We start from the raw sequence: 21811 nt of genomic DNA on the forward strand, positions 1-21811 counted from the left end.
AGGCTTCTGGAAAATACAGTGCCAGAGTAACTTGATGATTTTACTGTAACAGCAACCTTTTGGGACAGAACCTTCCATTAGCACAGACCTAGCATCCGTCTTGTGGAATACTCAGGCACTGTTTATCAGCCGGTGGTGTGGAATCCTAAGTCACAATGCATGGCCACCTAGCTTGACCTGCCTCACTCTACATCTCTCTTTTCTTGCTAACAGGTGAATTTGTTCTTTCATTGAATATTTGCCGAGTACCTACTTTGGGCAAAGACTTGTGCTAGGCTATGGGGATTCGAAAGAAAGGCGTTACACAGCCTCTGCCTTCAAATGACTCATGGTCTAGTGGAGCCCTTGGAAGAGCCATTAAGCAATTATTCTCCATGTTATGAGAAGGAAGAAGTGAAGAGGGTATAAGAGCACTTCACCAATAGGCAATGAAAATAAGGAGGTTGTCAGTGGCTAGGTATTATGGGTTGAATTATGTTCCCCCTAAATTCATGCAACCCGCTATTTGGCAACAGAACCTTTAAAGAGATAAATAAAATGAAAAGAAATCATGAGGGTGGGGCTCTAATATAGCAAGACTGGTGTCCTTAGAAGAAAAGGAAGAGACACCAAAGAGACACCAGGGGTGTGTATGCATAGAGAAAAAGCCCACGTGAGGGCACAGTAAGAGGACGGCCATCTGCAAGCCAAGGAAAGAGGCCTCGGGAGAAACCAAAGCTGCCAACACCTTGATCTTGAGCTTATAGCCTCCAGAACTGTGAGAAAATAAATTTGTCTCGTTAAAGCCATCCAGTCTATGGTATTTTAAAAAAGGATTTATTTATTTCAGGGGGAGAGAGAGAGAGCGAGAGCGAGCGAGCAGGAGTGGGAGGGGAAGAGGGAGAGGGAGAGAGAATCTCAAGCAGACCATGCTGAGCAGGGAGCCCAGTGTAGGGCCTGATCCCACGACCCCAAGATTACAACCTGAGTTGAAACCAAGAGTCAGAGTATTTTGTTACAGAAGTCCTAGCCCATTAATACACCAGGCAATGTGCAGCTTTGTGCTGATGGGTGAGAGAGACCACTAAAGGGCTTTAAGTAGGAGGGTGACATATCTGGGTTCTAGAGGAAACACACTGGCTGCTATTGAGAAGATACTAGTAAAGGAGGCAGGAGAAGAGGCAGGCCTGCAGTTAGGAGGCTTGTGCAGTGGGCCAGGTGCGGTATGAGAGTGCCTTAATTAGGATGGTAGCAGTGGGCATGGAGAGAAGAAGATGGATTTAAGGCATGTTAAGGGCAGTCAGAATCAAAAGGACTGCTGTGTGTGAGTGTGTGTTGTACCTTGGGTCCAACATTGTGCTAGGCGCTTGGGACACACATGCCAACCAGACACAGCTTCACTCTAGTTCTTTTCTGGACGTAGTGGTCAGTCCAGTACCTGCCTTGACATCTCAATAGCTATTTTATCACTGGGTACTTCTCAGGGAACTGTGTTCCACGCACCCTCTGGCCCCTCACTCACTCACTCTTCTATACTTTACAGCTCTTCCCTTAGGTTGGACAAAGACAGACAAAGCTGGCCCATTCCTGGCCAAAATAGAAACAGGAATTTGGCTACTTTTCTTGCCTTGAGTGAAAGCCCAAGGAAACTTTCAGTTTTTTTCACTGAATCTGTAAGTCTGAAAACAAGATCCGGACTCCCACTACACTGGGAGGCCCACTCCATCCCTGGCTGGAAGAGGCCTTACTCTTCGTAATGAAGTGCACAAAGGCCACTGTGAGACAGGCCTTCCCTTTCATTTTGCGTCTTAATGGAGGGCAACTGGTGATGTTGTAATGAAGACAAAGGTTGTCTTTGGCCTTCCCCTCCCTACCACTTGGTGCTTTCTGTTCCTGTTTCTGAGTGTCTAACCCCATGTCTCTGCATGCCGTCGACCTCCATATAGACTGGCCTTCCCTGGTCAGCACCATATGCCTCTGGGCAGCTAAGAATTTGAATACTAATTGAGTATAAAGCTGAGTTGTGTTATGCATGTTCTACAGAGCCTTTCAGACCGAGGCCATTGGATAAACACTAAACACCAGCTTTAACAGCTCCCGGAGCAGTTTGCTGTGATGTGTTCCTCAGCACGTCTGTCTGAGGCCTGTGCCTGTCAGCGCCCTGTCACCAAGAGGGAGAGGGAGAAGGAGAGCCACTGCTGTGGAGGGTGTCGCCTCCTCCACCAGGAGCCCTTGCTCTGGCCCTCCATACACACTGTCGCTCCCATACAGCAGCTGTCTGCGTGCGCGGCTCCTGTGGAGCACAGTCCCCCAGGAAATAACCTGGGGCTGGCTGAGGAAGAGGAAATGAATTTATTTCAGTATAGCACTCCTATTTCGATCAAGTCTGAAGTCAGTGACCCAGAAAAAACAAAGCTGGCAGAAATGACGTTCTAATTATCTCCATTCTGAGAGCTGAGGCCAGGGCAGAGGCCGGGGACGGCACACACCTGGCAGGAGTCAGAGAAGGACATGTTTTGGACTCTGTTCTCTGCTGTCAGGGCTGCCTCGGAGATAAAGGCTGGTAGTTGGAAGATAAGCTGTTAAATTCTTCAACTCACCCCACCTGATTTAAGTCAATACTATTGGTGTCATGTTTATTAGATTTAATATTGCCTCAAAAATACACCAGCTATTGTGTCTGTTTGTTTTCTTTTCCATCAAATAAGTCACCCTCTGGCAGTTTCCTGTGACTAAAGTGGCCTTTGTGCTTCTGAAATACTTTCTGTACTAGCTACACAGAATCCCTTTAATTCCCATTTGATTTGGCTGGGCAGCTTGTCTATGAAATCTGCTCAAATGAAAGATGTGTGGCTACTTAGTAATCCAAGGTCTGCCTTTTCAGAACCTGGACATTTTCACCTCCCTTAGGTTGTCAGTTCCTTTTATATCCTTCTCGTGTTAAATACTCCCATTTCCAGATAATTTTTCAAGGAACTGGTGCTTTATAGCCACACAATAGAAACACTATATTTACTACCGAGGCATTTCCATAACACACAACGTAATATATGGACCAGAATCGTTGAGCTGATTCTTGCAGTGAGAATTAGCATCTGTTAGTTGCAGAGACCCTAGAATTTTGAGTTACTAATGTAAAGCTCTGGTTAATCCCTGAGGGTTGCTGGCACTTGTCCACATGATTTCTGGGGACAAAGAAACATTTCCTTTGGGGGTGGGAGCAGAAAGAGATGGAATAGCAGGCAAGTTCTGGAATCTCTGCCTGGTGACCTGGCCTACAGGCAAACCATTTGGCCTAATTTGTGGTGGTTGCCCCACCTTGTAAAAATACATTAATTTGTTTGAAATGTCAAAATATATTTATGCTAAACTGGCATTAAAGGTCACTGGTGTAGCCGCCGGCTGGGGGAATGTGACCATCTCCCAGCCACCATGCGCCCTGAGAAATAACCCTGAGCGGAAAGGAGCTCTTGGTCTGGATGTCAAGCCTTGACAGCACTATGTCTTCCTCTGCTAATTGAAAATGTGCCTTAAAGGGACTTAACTCTCAGGTCAGCCATTCCTGTGGGTGGTTTAAAGATCCAGCTAATTGTGACCAAAGCTAACAGTACATAAAGCAGCAGAGTCCTATAGGGGAAAATCCATGTGTAAATGCAGTATTTACGTATGAGCCCTTAGTTAGACTGAACTAGAAAATTCCTCAGTCATAAACTTAACTCAGTCATAAACTTAATCCCCCACTGTCGACACAGACCATAATTTCTATACTTGGGCTCTTTCTAGCAGTTCGAATGCTAGTTCCTTCCTGTACTGTGTGCCACTGTAGGCAACTGAGGTAACCTCTATGAGTGTCTGGTTTCCTCATCTGCCACGAGGAAAAGCGGCTAGCAACAGTCTCTCTGGTAGAGTTACTGCGTGGATTAAATGACATAGTGATCCTAGGTGCTCAGTGCAGTGCCTGGACAGAGTAGGGGATGGTAAACAGGATTAACATTAATAATGGTTTCAAAGTCAAAGACCTTTCGCGCTAGAAGGGATCTAGTCCATGTACCATTCAGCACAGTGCCCTTTCAGTTCTGTTTACCAGACTTCAGTTGTCGACGTGTCTTTATGAATTTTGCCCTGCCCATAACACCAGCATTGTTATTGATGTAATATTTTCTTTAAATTGACTTACTTTTAAAGTATAAATAGGTGCCTCCCCTTCCTTTGAATGGATCCTAATCAATAACACCTATACAATTCCAGGGCCACTCATCTGAGCCTTTAATAAAAGTAACTACTGTTTATTGAGTGCTTCCTGTGTGTCAGGCTCTTTGCATGGATTATTACTTTATATGCTTAGAGCAATCGCTTGAGAAAGAAACAACTGATAGAACCATTTCTGGATATGTGCTCTTAGCCTCTATGCCATCCGATTCTTCAGCTAGTAGAGTGGACACACTTCTTCACATTCTCCTCACCAATTCTGGCTTCCCCTTTCCTCATTTGAATTCATCTAAGGGTTGTTCTCTTTGGCGGAGAACATCAAAGCTGATTAAAAGTTGAGTGATTTGTCTTTGTCTCTGTTACTTGCCATCTTTCGGTTCAATGCATTGTGGGTGCCTACTCTGTGCCAGGCACTATTATCAAGGGAAAGAAAACAGGTTCCTGCCTGCCCTTGATTAGTGCACAGTCAAGGCGGGGGGTGGGGAGAAGCAGATCCCGAAACAACTAATTTAAATATAATGTGGTTAGGTGCCATGCCAGACGTATGCCCAGAGTGACATGGGAACAGAGGAGAGGGAGTTTGGGACAATAGCTCCTAGAAGAGAAACGTCAGCTTCATCTTGAAGGATGAAGCTAAGGTACTGAGATGAAGGAAGCCAAGGGAGGAAGTGATTTCAGCAGAGGGAAAAGACAGAATGAAAACAGGACTTTAAATAACGTGGGTCGGGGTTACTAGGGCATAAAGTCGAAGTAAGGTATATAGTGGTGATAAAGGATGTTTAAATGTTTGCCAGGGGCAGGGTTTAAATTTCTCCCCTGAGGCACGATTGTCATTTGAGATCAGATCATTCATTTTTTGTGGAGGGTCTCCTGTGCATTAAGATGTCAGTGGCACCTCCCCCTAAACTGTGACAACAAAAATGTCTCCAGACATAGCTAAACGTTGGAGCAAATCAGTTAACCTGTCTGAGCCTCAGCTTCCTCATCTGGAAACTGGGTACAGTAATAATATTTTCTCTCAAGCATTTATTACAGGAATTGAAAAAAATCTATATAAAGCACTTAGCATAGTACCTGGTACACAGGAAGAGCTCTATAAAGGCCTGCTATTTATTTATTTATTTTTTTATCATGGAACATGTCTGAATTTCTTCTGGTGAGTTCCTGTCTATTGCAATATCCTCCCTCTTGGTGATCTCATGAACTTTGGAGTTCACTCATACAGGAGTCATGGTCTTTCAAAGTTTCCCTTGCTTCTATGTCACCAGCCATTTCCCCCCTGCTCATTGATTTCATTTCTTAAGAATCCTTCTAAGCTATGTGCCTTCCAAAAAATTTGGCTTATATAGGGGTATATTACTTTACATACATGTCAGCCAATTTCACAGCTAATATTTTAGCTTATTCCTTGGAGTCCCCAGCTTTGTGTAACAGGCTTCTTGGTATAATTCCAAGTGCAGAGCATGCTACTTTAATTATTTTCCTTTCTTTTACTAATAAATATCTATTTCAGGCATTATGCTAGGCACTAGGGAGCCAGTCTAACCGAGACAGACTGGGTCCTGCCTTCACAGAGTTTATAGTCTTTTGCTGACTTCCTTTCCTTTATTTTCCGGTACCTACAAGGGGTTGCTAGCAACACAGGGTACTCGACTATTTCTGTTGCATTCCATCTATTTCAAGAAATGGACTTTTGTGGAAGAGCCTCAGAAACATATCCTGACTGTTACTATACAATTGCCACCAAGTGCTCATAACTTCTTTCCCCAAAGTTTGTGCTGCGGAAACCAGTTGTTTCCCAAAAGCCCCTTCTCCCCATCCTAAACATGACACTTCTAATCTCCATCCTTTACATTTTCAGTCTTATGGCTCATTTGAAAAACGACTCTGTTTGATTTTGATCTCTGAGGCCTCTTCAGTAGGAATTTCCAGGAAATGTATGATTATCTCTTCTGTAGTATGCCAGCCCTGGGGAAGATACAGTGACGGGACTGAGTGCTCTCTGCCAGGTGTTCTGCCAACTCCATGTTAGATTTCCCCATGCTTCTAAAAGCTGACAACTCCAGATTGTTAGCATCACTTTTTGTCAGGTTTCAAATGGCCTTCTCATTTCTTGACACTGATACTGTCTGAGCTTCTTCAAATTTATAAAAGAGGGAAAAAGCTACCTGGACCAAGTTTGGTTTCCTGCAGTTGGAAAGCATGATGACGACTTTGAGAGTGACGGCTCTTATTGATCTTGCTTTTAAAAAGTGGAAATTATTAGAAGATGAAATACACCAGGATTACATGGACTTGTCAACTGGCAAATTATTTCCCATTTTCTCAGACCCACACTCTTGTGTTTCTCTGAATAGCAGCTGGAGAGTTCGAGGAACCTCTCAACCTTTGGTCAAATGCATCAGTGTGGTCTGTCTTCATGGTTGCCCAATCAGAATAACGGATATTTAAGTCACATTATTCACTACAGATGAATAGTCAGGATTAATCTAATCAAGAGGTACAATTGGACTGATCTTTAAAAACCATTCTGCTGCTGAACCTACAGATTAAAATTACATCTACTCCAGTGTTCTTAAAATGTTTTGGTAGTGGGGGAACAAAGCAAAGCAAAACAAACAACAAAAAGCTTCAAGGCAGTCCTGGTGTATTTCATCTGTTAATAATTTCTACTTTTTAAAAGCAAGATCAATAGGGGCCATCATTCTGAAAGGTGTCATTTTGCTTTCTAGCTGCAGAAAACCAAACTTTCTCTAGATGGCTTTTATAAATTTGAAGAAGCTCAGACAGTATCAGGGTCAAAACAAAATGCTAAATTTATGGTTACTATGATGCCTGTGGCAGAGACTACTAGTTCTAGGCCTACCCTAACATCCATTTACTCTTTCTTCCGTAGTAGTAAATTCCCATTAAAAAAAAAAATCTGGGCACACTGCTGTCTACAGTAGAAGATATTCCAGTCTTATTTGCAATTCTCTGTAGCCATGTGATAAAGTTCAAGTCGATATGATGTAAGAGGAAGTATGGAAGTATCCACACTTTTATTTCATTTGTATTATTATTTTTTAGAAAGAGAGAGAGGCAGGGGAGGGACAGAGAGAGGGGGAGAGAGAATCATAAGCAGACTCCATGCCCAGTGTGGAGCCAGACTTGGGGCTAGATCTCATGACTCTGTCCAGAGCCAAAACCCAGAGTTAGATGCTTAACTGACTGAGCCACCCAGGTGCCCCCTCTCTTTTTAAAAATATCCACCATTAAATTGATGCTTTCAGTGGCTATGTAAAGAGAGCTGACCCAATTGGAAGGGGTCTCTTTCTGCCCTCCCTTCCATTCTGTAATATGAATATATTGGCTGAGATTTTTGGCAGATGTCTTAGACCATGAGGAGCCAATGAAAATGGAAGCTATGCGTTAGGATGGCAGAGCAGAAATACAGAAGCCTGGGCCCCAAATGATCTCATGGAGCTGCCATCCTAGTCCTGCACTGTATACCTTAGTCTGGCTGCTATTGTGCTTGTGTCACTGTTATGTTGGGGGGTTGGGTTTCTGTTATTCTCAGTTTAATCTAATCACAATGAAAAAAATGTTCTGTTAGGTTTTCTTTTTGACCAGTGTTACTGACTATACCATTATGGTCAAATGGTTCTAACAGATTTCTAGTTCTATGTCTCTGGGTAGATCACTGGTGTTTGCAAAATTAAATTAAATTGAAATACATTAATGTCTGAAAGTGACTGACACATATGGCAAAGTCCACCAGGGCAGCCCTTTGTTTGGGGGATGACTAATTGCTTAAACTTAGCGATTAACCTCAAGCATTCTTGAATACCCAGTGCTCCATCTTTGGGTACTTCAAGCTGCTTCCAGCCTCATGACTCATTCAGATCCAATGCTTCTTTATCATACTGTAAATATATGTTTGCCTTCCTATGCCTTGTGCTAGGTCTGTGAGTCCTCAAGGGCAGGGATGTGGTCTCATTCATTTTTGCATTCCCAGTATCTGGCATTACAGTTGGCAAATGTTCGTTGAATGAAAACATTAGTGCCTCACTGACTGTAATATTTTCAATTTGTGAAAGCATTTAAAAATTATGAAATGCAAATAGGTTGTAAGAAATACTATTTTTCATCAACATGTTTGAGTCAGTAAATCTGGGTTTCCGGAGACCCACAGAGGTTAGTAGAAATTGGCATATTTCCTCAATCTTAAGAAGTGCATTTCCTACTTCTTCCATATTTTAAGTTTTCTGAAGTGAGAATGTGTCTTATTAATCACTACATACATTTAATGGAGCATTTCTCCCCTACCCCCAAGCTGTCAAATTGATGCTATGTCTTATGATCCATGGTGTCTTAGAATTGAGGTCATATGGCATTTGCATTTTGGTCTGTGCACTTTAGGAGTCCCTGGAATTCTTTCAAGGTCTGTGAAGTCAAACTATTTTTTAAATAATACTATTTTCCTTTTATACATTCTCATGAGTGTACAGTGAGTGGAGTTTTACAGAGGGTATCTGTGGCTAGCATATATTTGTGTTGAAAAAATTCACAGTTTTAATTTCTTTTTTTTAAAAAGATTTTATTTTTAATAATCTCTACACCCAATATGGGGCTCAGACTCAAAACTCTGAGATCTATAGTCACATGCTCTACAGACTGAGTGAGCCAGCCAGGCGCCCCCACCATTTTAATTTCTAATAAGGCAAATATTGATAGATAAAACCCACATACAGAAGAGTTCTTTGAGATCCCCAACAGTTTTTAGGAGTGCAAAGGGGTCCTGATGCCCAGAAGCTTGAGAATGGTTATCCTAGAGGAAAGAAACAGTGAATGAAGCCATTCTATTATGTAAGAGTTTCATTCAAGCTCATTAAGAAAACAAGCATGTATCCCTTCCAAGATGGTTCCTGGGGCCATAAGCTCTGTCCAAAAGCACACTGACAGAGTGGTGGAAAATCTGTACTTCCTCTAGAGACCCAAGGCCTGATGGGTGCTATAAAAGTTTGTTCTTACAGGCTCCCTCCGAGCAATCAGCACGTACACACTCTCTCTGAGTCTGCTGTGTAATTGCCACTACCTCATCTTAATAACAGGCATAATTGCTCTGAGTTTCCGTCGACCCTTTTCTGCATCTCCTCTCTGAAGCCTCAATTTTGGAAATGGCACTTGTGAATACACAGAATGTTTAACCACTTCCAGTTTTCAATTTACAGTCAAAGTCATCTATCAGCAGGAGATGAAGGCCCAGTGTGAAAACTACAGAATGTCCTTCAGACTGCACAGCTAATTTGTTTGTAAATTTGATTGTTATTGTAAGAAGAACATATTGTACATGATGCTACTTGCCGACTTACTATTTGTATCTCTCTGCATCTTGGGTTTTACCATTAGAGTCAAAGAACTTAACCCTTTCAGCACTTCCACGGGTAGGGAGAGACCCATGAAAGCTTTGCTATTTTCCCCTTGAGTCTCTGTTTCCTTTTCATTTTACACGTATTTATGAAATACCTACTGTATATTCAGCACTGTGGGAGACATGCATGCAGAAGGCAAGACAACTAGGGAACAGTCCGAGGTATCATGGGATAAAATGTGAGGGAGGTGATGAGGTCATACATTCTGAGTGAATTCAGGCAAGAGAGGACCATGTGGGTCTTCACATAGTGAGAAATGGGGCTCTTATCCTCCTGAGAGCCAAGGCTTTGCCTGCAAAGGAGCCAAGGACTTAGAAGAAGCTCCTGGAGTCATTCTGCAGTTTCTTCCTGCTGAGAAGTTGCAGGAACTTGTCTGTTGCAGGTTGTTAATATTATAGTATTGGCTTGACAGAACAGACCAAGCTTCCAATTCCCTTTGGCATCTAAAGCAATTTACAGGCCAGAAGTATGACTGCACAGCTTTTATGAAATGGTCTGATTTCATTGATCAGCCACTCCAAGATTATGTTTTCATTTCTGTAGCTATTGCTAAGCCTTCTTTCTGGTATAATATTCAGGAAGGACATATTAAAAAATTGTACCATGGAGATGTTAAGATATAAGTGGGCAGGGTTCTAAATGGGAAGAGAAATATCAGAACTCATGATGGCTCTACTCAAAAGTTCATTTCAAGTTAGACCAGCATTCCACAGATTGTCTCTCTTATCTTAACTCTGTCATGTTTCCAAATGATAAGGATACTAATAAGAGCAGATGGCCTAATGAACATTTAGAGGAAAGATTTAACTGGTCCTATTTTCATTAGGCCTCCAGTGTGCTTCTGGGTTTTGCCCACCACTTCCCCGTGTGTGATACAAAACAGCACGCACTCAACAGATGGCCCAGCTCAGGCTTCATGCTTCCAGAACTCTGGAGACTGGCCACCTGACCACTTACCATGTGTACAGAATCATTTAAGGAAGCAGGCAGGCTACAGACTTGAGCCTGAACAAAAGCAAAAAGTGGTGATGAATATTGAGTATCCAAGCTTCAACAAAAGGGGAGTCAGAATTATTCTCGCAAACATGTCGAGCGACTCTGGTTGAGGTTTCCCAATAACACCCTCTTACGGATTCAGGAATGATGAAATCCTCTGTGGCAACCGGTCCATTCCAATTAATGTTTCGTCCAAACTGTAAGCATATCTGAGTAACTCTGGCAACAACAATGACATGGAAATCTAACACCTCATTGCACAGTGTGCTCGTTATTAAGCTACTGTCTCAAAGCTCCCAACTCACCCCTTCGGTCGTTGTTTTGTGATGCTGGGGCTGGGACTCTGCTAACTGCATTTCTCTATTGCCAGCTGGATTTCTGCTACGTCCTGACAGCCGGGGAAATAAAGCGACTCTGGAAAGCTAGAGGAAGGAGAAGGGACTTGCTCCTTCGTGCTTCCTTTCTCTCCCAGTCAGCATGGCTGCAACAGTAGTTCTTCACCACCACGGCAGTAGCTGACCCTTCTTTAAATGCCGAGAATCAGTCTCATCATGCCACCTCAGAGGCACCAGAAGCAGCTGGCTGGCATTCCCTTCTCAGAGGAGTGCGTCCTACCTCCACAGAGCAAATCCTCCATCTTTCTGGGTTCTGACAACTCCAACCTTTCTTTTGTTTCCTTAGCCTTAGAGGTGGTGGCTGATTCCTGCAGATATTATTTCAACCTTTTTTCTTTTTAAAAGATTATTTATTTATCTGAGAGAGAGAGAGTGCAAGTGAGAGCGAGCACGGGCAGAGAGGAGGAGCAGAGCGAGAGGGAGAAGTGGGCTCTCCATGGAGCAGGGAGCCTGACTCCGGAGACTCCATCCCGGGACCCTGGGATCACGACCTGAGCTGAAGGCAGATGCTTCACCGACTGAGCCACCCAGACGACCCTCAAACTTTTTTTTCAACCCTCTAAAACCTGTGCAGCCCTTTCCCGATTATTAAATTCTCTCTGTTAAAAAAAAAAAAAAGTGATATGTTTTTCTGGCTGGATTTTGACTGGTAGTCACAGCCTGAAGCCTCTTACAAGGAGAGAGGAAGAGCAATACCCATTGTAAGCCGGTGGTGAGAGAAAACTAGTAAAGGTGAACAAGAACTGGGGAAGAACCAGAGAAGTTATTAGCTACTAGCATCTTCTGCATTATCTTATTGGCCTGTGAAGCCGCCATGTCCAGAAAATATGCATAAAAAGTAAATCCACCCGGGACGCCTGGGTGGCTCAGTTGGTTAAGCGGCTGCCTTCGGCTCAGGTCATGATCCCAGCGTCCTGGGATCGAGTCCCACATCGGGCTTCTTGCTCGGCAGGGAGCCTGCTTCTCCCTCTGCCTCTGCCTGCCTCTCTGTCTGCCTGTGCTCTCTCTCTCTCTCTCCCTCTATCCCTGACAAATAAATAAATAAAATCTTTAAAAAAAAAAAAAAAGGTAAATCCACCGTGCTTGGACTCTAGGTAGTTGGTTGCGATTGGCTTTGGCCAGAGCTTCTCTGACTCTCTGGGACTGTCATATTGCTGTCATTATTCTCTAGAAACTTTTCACTCTTGTGATTTTTGAGGAAGATTTCATGATGGATCATGCCATTCTCCCACATGCCTCTTTTGGAGGCAGAATTCTATACTAAATGGTTTAGAAGGTTGCCCCCTGACAACATTTCCCATGTACTTAGAGTTTACTTATAAACAATAACACTTGCTTATAAGTCATAGTACATTTATTACTAAATATCTTTTTTATATTCCCTCTTGCTAGTCTTGTCAGACATCGGGATTGCTCCTTCAGAATCTTCTTCTTATGTATCTCAAGGTAAACACCTCTCAACAGGTGGGGCCCCTTGATAAATGTTTTATATGTCCCTGTGCTCACTTTTCTGAATAAACTAACTTTTGCATGGGAAGATGGCACTCCTGATGACAGCCAACAGAAATTTCTCTGAATTGTGTTTCCATTTAACAAAGGTGGGTTGGCACCGATTCATACACTTTCCCTTTCCATAGTTAATAGGGAATGGGGCTACGTTCAAAGGTATGGTCTGAAATATAGTTAGGCCAATTGGCTTACATAAGGACTTAGCCCAGGATATTGGCTGTATAGACCTAGATGTTAACCACTGAATTTACCAACCAGATAACTCTGTATCTTGGAGAGTTTCAGGTTTATTTCAGGTCATGGCGCCTGCTGAAGAAATGTGTGGAAGACTGAGTGGTTCAAAGGAAGTTTGCAAGCTTTGCATCTTGTGACTCTCCCTGAACTTTGAAGATGCTTTTCCTCTGGTGCTTAATAGTTTTAATAAGAACTAACGTGCCATTGTCCTTTGTGTGGAAAGAGGACACTGCTGAGGGAGTTTTATTTATGTGATAAATTACGTTTTCGATATAGCATTGAGCACGGTACTTGACTTTTATTTTAAGGCCCCTGACAACTCTGTTATTTGCTTGTGTGCAGACATTTCAGCAGAATTTGGATATGCTGGAGTTGAAGATGTTGGCCTGCTGTTCTCCACTTCTTATATAAACAACCCGAGCTGTCACTTTGGAGGGAGCAATGCAAATATCTCTTATAATAGGTTATTATTCCCTGATTGTGATTTTCCCTTAGAGGTACAGGCTTGAAAAATGCAGTTAAAAAATGAATTTGGATAAAGGAAATGATATTTAAAGGAACTCTGTGGATCATCTTATTGCAATGCGTTTTCCCCCAGTTGATTACTTTGTTAAATTTGGGGTTTAATGTATTAGAATATTTAAAAACGGACATGCTTGGAACCTGAAAATCTTCATAAAACAGAAGGGTCCCTGAATGGACAAAGCCACTCATACACTACGCTTGCTTCAAAAATCCTAGAGTACTGCTTTTTTCCTAGGAATATGTCAGCCTTATAACATCTTTCCTTTTGATTTCCTACGTAGCTGGGAGCCTCTTGTTTTTGGCTTGGGAGAGTCATATTCTCCATATTGACCTAGATAAACTCTGTCTCCTTACTTATCTGTCATATTTATTTTTTTGTGTGTGAAATTGACCTACCTAGGATGGCTGCAGGCCACCTACAGAATGAGCTGCTCTTTTACCTTTTGATTTAAAAGAGATGGAAGATGATCTAAAATCCATACATATCAAAATCACAGACATATGAAACTCACACTACATTCTAGCCTCGGTTCCATAGTCGGCATGACACTTCTTGAAAGTAGAAAGAAAATGAAGGATTTGGGGGCACCATTCAATGACTACAGTGAACATCCTGTAAGTGACCTAGATTTGTGCCACATCAGCATTAAGCAGATGAAGCACTCTGTGAAGGTTACAGCAGGCTACGACCAGTATCTGGAGGACATTAGTGGTGATAGCCCATCAAACTCATCTATAGGTACGCACATGCCTCTTTGCAAAAGGTGCACCTGTGTACAAAGGGCAGAAAGGAATATCACACAATTTCTATAGCCATTCCAAACTTCTTGGACCTTTTGACTTTGGCTTTGTAAATGATCGGTTCAATTCTCCATTCTGTGGATGGAAATACAAAACACTACTGCTACTAACTGCTACTCGTTAACAACATTTTTGAGCCAGGCACGTTGCTAAGTGATTCACACATAAACTATCTCATTTAATCCCCACACCTTCCCTATCAAGGAATATAACATCATCATTGCCATTTATAGATGAAGAATTTTTCCCAGGGGCACGCATCTAGCAAGTGGTGAATCTGGGATTTAAACCCAGTTAGCCTGTGTTCCCAATCACTATGCTTTACTTTTTCTATTGGTAGAACTACGAAGGATAGTCTACCCAAGAGACCTGATTTGGTCTCTTGCACTCTTTATGAAAGGCTTAGAGAAAAGTTCGGCTCTCCTTTGCAATTCCATAAAGTGTTCTTCTGCATTTGACAGAGCGAGGAGAGTAGGTCTGAATGGAATGAGCAATAAATAACATTATCCAGGAATGCATTTAAAGTAGAGAGTGACAACCACAGATATTACCAAATCAGAATAACCACCTTGCAGACTTATTTTGTTCTTGTGTCCTCCCATTTTAGCAAGTGCATGATGAATCAACAGAAAATATTTCCTGAAGATGCCAATTAACATCTTACATCATCCCTTATATTTGTAAAGTGGCTCATACTTTTCAAGTGCTTTCGCATGAAAGAAAGCGAGGACACTTAATCAACAATTGGGTCATTTATTGAATTAGCCTTCATAAGGAGGAATAATTAACCAGCTCTAAAAATTCTAGTGTTTGTTTTCCAAGTGTAGTGCTGAATCTGAAATTATCGAGAAACCTCTTTTGGGTCAACAAGTAGACAAAAATGATTTATTTTTTTCTCTATTGCCATGTTTCAGAGGAGGGCAGAATAAGTGATTCAAAAATAGATGGTCTTTTTCTGGAATAAAGAAATGGAAACAAAAGGTAGTGTTTATTTAGCATTATCATGTAATTTCAGGCATAAACCCTTATGGATCACTCATTTACAGGTGAGTAACGTGGAGAGCCACTAGGGACTCTTTTTAAAAAAATTTTTTTTAAAAATTTTATTTATTTATTTGACAGAGAGAGAGAGAGGGATCACAAGCAGGCAGAGAGAGAGGAGGAAGCAGCCTTCCCGTGGAGCAGAGAGCCGGATGTGGGGCTCCATCCCAGGACCCTGGGATCATGACCTGAGCTGAAGGCAGAGGCTTAACCCACTGAGCCACCCAGGCGCCCCACCACTAGGGACTCTTAAAGAAGACTTTTCTTTAATGATTCTTGGTGCCACTATCATATGTGAACAATGTTACCTGCCATCTCAAGTTCTGTGACAGCAGAATTTGATCGCTACTTATATCAAGGTTTGTACCACGTTCTTTTCCACATGCTGCCCATGTAACCAGCATGGCAGATGAACACGGAAATGCCAAGATTACAGGCAATGCCATATGCCCTCTCTTTTCTTCAGTTCTGTTAAAACTCACAGTTTACAGTTGCAAGAACCTTTCCAACACCAAAGTTCTTTCATTTTTGTTTTCTTGTTTACCTACCATGACAGCCTTAGGAGACAATGTGCATTTTTATCCCACTTCATACTGTTGAGGAAGCTCAGACTTGGAGACCATAAGGAACCTGCCTGAGGTCACATGCTAATAAACCACAGAATCTGGACTCATACCCAAGATTGTGTATGTTCTTTCTACTAGACATGCTACCTTGGTCAAAGGGAAATATGTGATTAGAGAACTTAAGTAAAATATGCCCGAGTGATATGGAAGAAAAGAAAATGTTCCAACCTTTTAAACTTGTCTGTATTAGGAAGTTAGGAAGTTTGCTCATTTTTAGTAGTCTTCATTTTCTATTTTAAACAATTTCACATTTAGAGTTACCGATAGATTGAGGTCTTTGAGAAGAGTGTGTGGCCATGTTAGCAGTGCCTTCCTGCCATGGTTGATGGAGACTGAGGTCCCTGTTTACCTTGCATAGACTAGCACTTCCCCCACTCTTATTTCTACATTTATAGTAGGAGCCTTCAGATCAGCAGGAGGGACTGGCTGTGACTGATGGGGATTGACTGAGAGCATGTGGCTCAAATGAATAGAGCAGAACATTGCTGATTTAGGATGCTTACCTTTGGATTGCGGCAAGAACCAATTGCTGACTAGGTAGATTGCTGCACAATTCATGTTGTCCAGGCATGAGACAGTGAAAGAAAATGGGAAAATCCACTGGAGGTTTGGTGTATATGAATTTTTTATTATTGTTGTGGAAAACCCATATAAGGTTTAATTTATCATCTCGACCATTTTTAAATGTACAGTTTGGTAGTGTTACATGTATTCATTTTGTTTGCAACAGATCTTTAGAATTTTTTCATCTTGCAACATTGAAACTATGCCTGTGAAACCCTAATTCCCTCTCCCCACTTCCTTTGGCAATCACCTTTCTACTTTCCGTTTCTGTGATTATGATGACTTCGGTTCCTTCCTGTGAGTAGAATCGTGAAATAGTTCCTTTTGGGCACTGGCTTATTTCACTTTGCAGAATATCCTCGAGCTTCATCTATGTTGTAGTAGGTGATAAGCGTTGTTAGAGGCTGTGTAATAGTCTATGGAAGGGGCACACTGGATTTTGTCCAACCTGGTACGAGTTTTGATGCCATCCAATCCGTAAGTTGGCAGTCACCACTGGAAGGTGACCAAATAGGATCAAGTACATGGATGGCACAAGGGTTACCACAAATATATTTTTATTTCATTTTACTACTTCCTGGGCCTCGTTAATCTGTTGTTTGAGCCATTCTCCACTCCTAATCTCTTATCCCTTTTGTCCCCTTTCTTGTACACCCCCTTAGCTGGGCCTGTTGGCCAGTTTTGCTGGCCCCTAACAGAGGTGTTTACAGAGATCTCAGATGAGTTGCTTTCATTTCCTCTGTCTTGCTGTTTGCCAGCAACTCCCTCCTTCCCGAATTCTATCACCTACCCCTTTGTCTGGATTATCTGGAGTGTGGCCACAGGCCTCTTCTTTTCTTTGACCGTGAAACCAGCCCCATAGTCCCTGAAGCATTGGGAGGGTGTGGTGGGGATGGAGGTGGTGAGATTTTCATCTCTGGTGGCAAAAACTTTGAAAATAAACTTTTTCCCCCCTGGGAGAGCCCTTTATTCAAGCAAACTTATTATAATTCAGATTTTCTTGATTCCCTACAGAGCTTCACAAAATTTAGAAGTCTGTCCCTGCAGGGAATTTTACTTATAATGGCCTTCATTTGAAAGATCTAATTCTGTTCCCTTTCAGTGTGCACATGGGAGAGTGATGGAAGTGCACAAAGAAAAGGCAGGTAACCCCTGAAGAACCTGAGTTTCAATATCATCTGTATCATTCGGGGTGATGGAGGACATTCTGTAGACATGAAAGGGTTGGCAAGGAAGAGAGGCAGAGACAATGAGAAACATCAGACAAGTGTTGAGGAAGGGAAAAGAAGGTGCCTTTTCTGTTTCAAACTACTATTTTTGGTCCCCCTCCTATTATCCCTGATTGCTGTAACTTTTCATGCCTGGGTGTCATTATATATGTATTTTCCAAAACAACAGAAAATGCTAAAAACCACTTGTATAAAGTTGAACTGACATGTAGATTTTGAGAAAGAAGCTTTCTAGTTCCCCTTACACCCAGTTGAGATTAGTCTATCTGAAGCTTGCAAAAAATTCTAAGGACACCAAAAAATGGCTTTTTCAGTTATGTAGAAAGTGGAAAACAAGCAGGGAAGGCAGAGGTGCGCTCCTTGGGGCAGGTGGTGGAATGCTGCTGAGGGATAAGAGAGGGGAAAGTTTTGTTTTCTCTGTTAAGGGGAATGACTGCGAAGAATATTGGCTCAAAGTTACTGGAGTCCACGATGAGTTGAAGGGACTGCAGCACAGCACCTAACTTCTTTAAACTGAGTTCAAGTTTCCTGACCAGGAAGAATGACCTCTTAGAGAGAACTTGCAAATGGGTTTTTAGAACAAATTTTTTTGTGGCTGTTGAAAAACAGTGGGCAGTAGAAGATGTGCTGGAAGATTAGAGGTGAATAAACGTAGTTTCAACTTCAAGGAGAATCAGAAGATATGCCTCAGAAGTTGCATGGAAGAAACCAGATGTCAATTTGGAAAAGATCCTCAAATGTGGTTATTAAGCCATTGTTTCTTAGTTTTTAGATGAGGAAGTGGGGTTTATGGATACGTTGACTGGAAACAAATTACGTCAAGGGATTTTTATTCTCTTCAAAACAGAGTTACCAGCCCGGTAAGGTTTCTTTGTAGATAAGCTGAAGAAAATAAAGGTGATGGTAGAGACTTTCAAGCTTGTTTTGACTCTGACCCTCAGTAAGAACTACATTTTACACAATTATCCAGGATCTACAATTGAAATAAAAGTTTCACAAAACAATACTTACTCACCCTTATTACACATGACACACTCTAAGGTTTTGTGTTCTATTTCCTTTCTTCTTAAAGCTCATCATAAGCCATTATATTGATTTCCTGCTCCACTATGAATCACAACCCACAGGCAATAGTTCAAACAGATGGGTTCACAATTTAACAGATAACTAGTCTAGTGGTGCCACAATTTCATCTTGGCCTATCTGTCCAGCATTATTATCATGGATGAGGACATAGAAGGCATTCATCAAATCAATAGGTGACAAAAGCCTGGGAAGGATAGTGAAGATACTGGATAATGGCAGAAGAATACCAAGATATGGACTGAATCTAGTGAGATGGAACTGAATATAGACTAATGTAAGATCCTGTACTATGACAAAAATAACCAACTGTACAAGTATAAGATGAGGAGAGGACGTTGAAAGACATGTAAATTTTTAACCCTCTGTAGTCACATCATAGATCAAAAGTGTCCAAAAGTCTAATTTAACTTTAGCTGTGGTTTCTTAATCTGTGCTCTTTATTTCCCTAGCATTTTGCAAAAGTGCCTTCTTGGGGGTCGCCACGTGAAGTACCACTGGGTGGGAGTGAGCCTGAATAGGGAAGGTTCTGGGATATTACTTCTTGTTTGAATCTGCTATTTGCATCAGTTTTATCAATGGGGACTTATTTCATTTGAAGTAAGTGTTCTCTGGCAGAAGTCCTTTTGAAAACCACTAGGCAAAATGAACCGAAACAGAGAATATAGAAAGAGGATTGGGATAGTCCCCATTCTACCTCTGAGTTAGAGCACATCTGGATTATTTGATTCACTTCTGGAAACCTCACTGTCAAAGAGATATTAATAAATGGGAACATGTTCAGAGAATAGTGAGGGGAATGGCAAAGGAACCCAAACCATGCTAAGTGAGGGGCAGTTTAATGAATCAAGTATGTGACTTAGGAGGCCTGGGGGAGTTGTTCACACAGATTGAGAAGGCTATTGTGTGTAAGAGGCAGTTTGGTGTGGTAGCTTGGTGAAAAGAATGTGGACTTGGGCATCGGGTTGATCAGGTTTAAATTTCAACTGTCACTTACTGGTTGTGTGAACTTGACCAAGTTACTCAACCTCTTTGAACAGTGTTTTTCACATTTATTAAAAATAGGGAAATATAATACTTATCTTGAAGGACTGTCATGAGTATAAATAAGATAACATAAATGAAAGTGCCCAGTATAGTCCTTGGTTCACTAATACATTTATTGCATAGAAAACCAATTAGATTAATAACACAGGGCCTCAAGAGTTGTGGTAAAACTAGATGGTGAGAGTTAGAAGGATACTACAAAGTTAAAATTAAAGGTCTTCCAGAAGAGCTTTCTAGCAGTCAGAGACATTCAAAGATGGAATGAGCTGCCTGGAAGAGGTAGCGAGTTTTCTGTCACAAGAGGCATTTGAAGAGAGGTTGGTTGGTGAGACTATTCTGGCGCAAAGTTCAGCATCAAATGATTGGGAGAAGTAAGATTCCTAGTAGACTAGCTGAAGAGATGAATTGCATGGAGCAAACTTTGTTCCTCCAAAGAACCAGTTACTGTCCTTCCTTAACCATGGATGATGCCTCCCTCCACCTGTTAGGTCCGTTTGACAACTGGGTGCTTTTGGGAACCACTGGGGAGTATACAGATGATCTAACAAGCATTTATAAAGAACTGGTTCTATAGTGGGTACTCTAGACAAACACCTGAAAGTGTGTCTTATGGACAGTGGGTCAACTACGTTGCCTATGCACACAAAAGGTCCACGTTCTTGTGTATCTGCTATTGGGCTGATTTTGGGAGAGCATCAGGTTGGCTCCGAGGAGTAAGCCAGCTGTCAAATTTGCTATCAACACCAAGAGACTTGGTCTAACTCCCAGTTCCATTCAGTCAGGCATGAGATGGAAGTGAGTTACCAGAGCAGGATGATTCAAAAGCAGCAATGGAAATAAAGAGCCCAATCTCTTCAGAATCAACTCATCTCCTGAAGTGAAGGGCTTAGTTGTTTATAGCAGTGCTTGCAAAGGGCAGTTATGCTTCAGAGTTTATACCGAGAATTCAGTTTCACATTTCAGTAAATCAAAAAAAAGATATTGATTTTTGAACAAATGGCTTATTTTATTGTCAAAGCAAATTTCATTTCTTGAGATGATTAGTTTTTATTAAACTATTTCCTAAGTGCCAATAAACACACATTCTGTGAATATACAGCATATTCTTCAACCGAAGAGCATTTGTCATCCACTAACTACTAAATGATATTTGGTCATCTCCAATTGTCACTGAAAATGTAGCAGCTGGAAAAATGCACATGGGCTGGGGGTCAGAAAGCTTCTGCCTGAATCTTGGCTGTATCCCTTCATAACTCCGTGGCCATAGCACGATACTCAATCCTTCTGACTACCAGCTTTCTTCTCTGTAGCTGGAGATAATCATATCTACCTCTCAAGGCTGGTTGGGTTGTGGAGATAAAATGGAAAAGTGTGACTAAGAAGCTTAGCATAGTTCGTGGCACATAGTAAGCTCTCAATAAGTGGTAGCTGTCCTTGTTAGAATTACTGTAGGGAGGACATCATGATCTACTGAAGTTTAAGGCAAACTATGGAGCATTCATTCTTCTCAGGGTTCAGGTTTGCCTCAGAAAAGTGCAAAAGACAAAAGCAAGGAAGAGAAAGAAGAATGTTCTCCATATCACTTCTCAACTTCAGAAGGTACTATGCTACCATGGATGGGCCATCCCTTGCTGGATCCCTTTTGGTTTTGAAATGCAAGGACAGTAACAAGAAACTTCAGGAATGGAGTTACATTTCTGCAAAGCAACCTTCGGGGTGGAAAGGGCCTGAAGAGAATAGTTGGTTCCTCTTCCTGAGTCCAGAGAGGCTTGTATTGTTGCTATCCAACATTTGCTTTAAAGGTTTCAAACAGTGGAGACTCTGTAAGGTCTTTTGATAATGTATGATGCTGCCACACAGTCTGAGAATCAGTAAGCTCCTCATAAGGCCTGATTCAAATCTTCATGCTGCAAGGCCTCTGTTTTCTCTCCTGTCTGTTTCTGTCAGCAGACTCTGTGTGCTCTCACTCAGACATTTATCTCCATCCTCACCCATCAATATATTTTGATTTACTGAAATATGAAACTGAGCACTGTATAAGCTCAGCTGGATCACCATAAGTACTACTAGAAACAACGGGGGCTTTGCTCTTGGCAGGTGTTACTAAGCTCTCAAGTCAGCTTCCTTCCTTCTAGCTGAAGACAGCCCATGTTCTTAAG

General features: G+C 41.9%; 1 protein-coding gene across 4 annotated transcripts in view; it reads right to left on the reverse strand.

The window, feature by feature from the left end:
• TENM1 (teneurin transmembrane protein 1) overlaps positions 1-21811 on the reverse strand; it is an 801117-nt gene that overhangs the window by 47662 nt on the left and 731644 nt on the right. The window lies entirely within an intron of this gene.

The sequence above is a fragment of the Mustela lutreola genome, chromosome X (genome assembly GCF_030435805.1).
Source record: "Mustela lutreola isolate mMusLut2 chromosome X, mMusLut2.pri, whole genome shotgun sequence".
NCBI classification, from domain to species: domain Eukaryota; kingdom Metazoa; phylum Chordata; class Mammalia; order Carnivora; family Mustelidae; genus Mustela; species Mustela lutreola.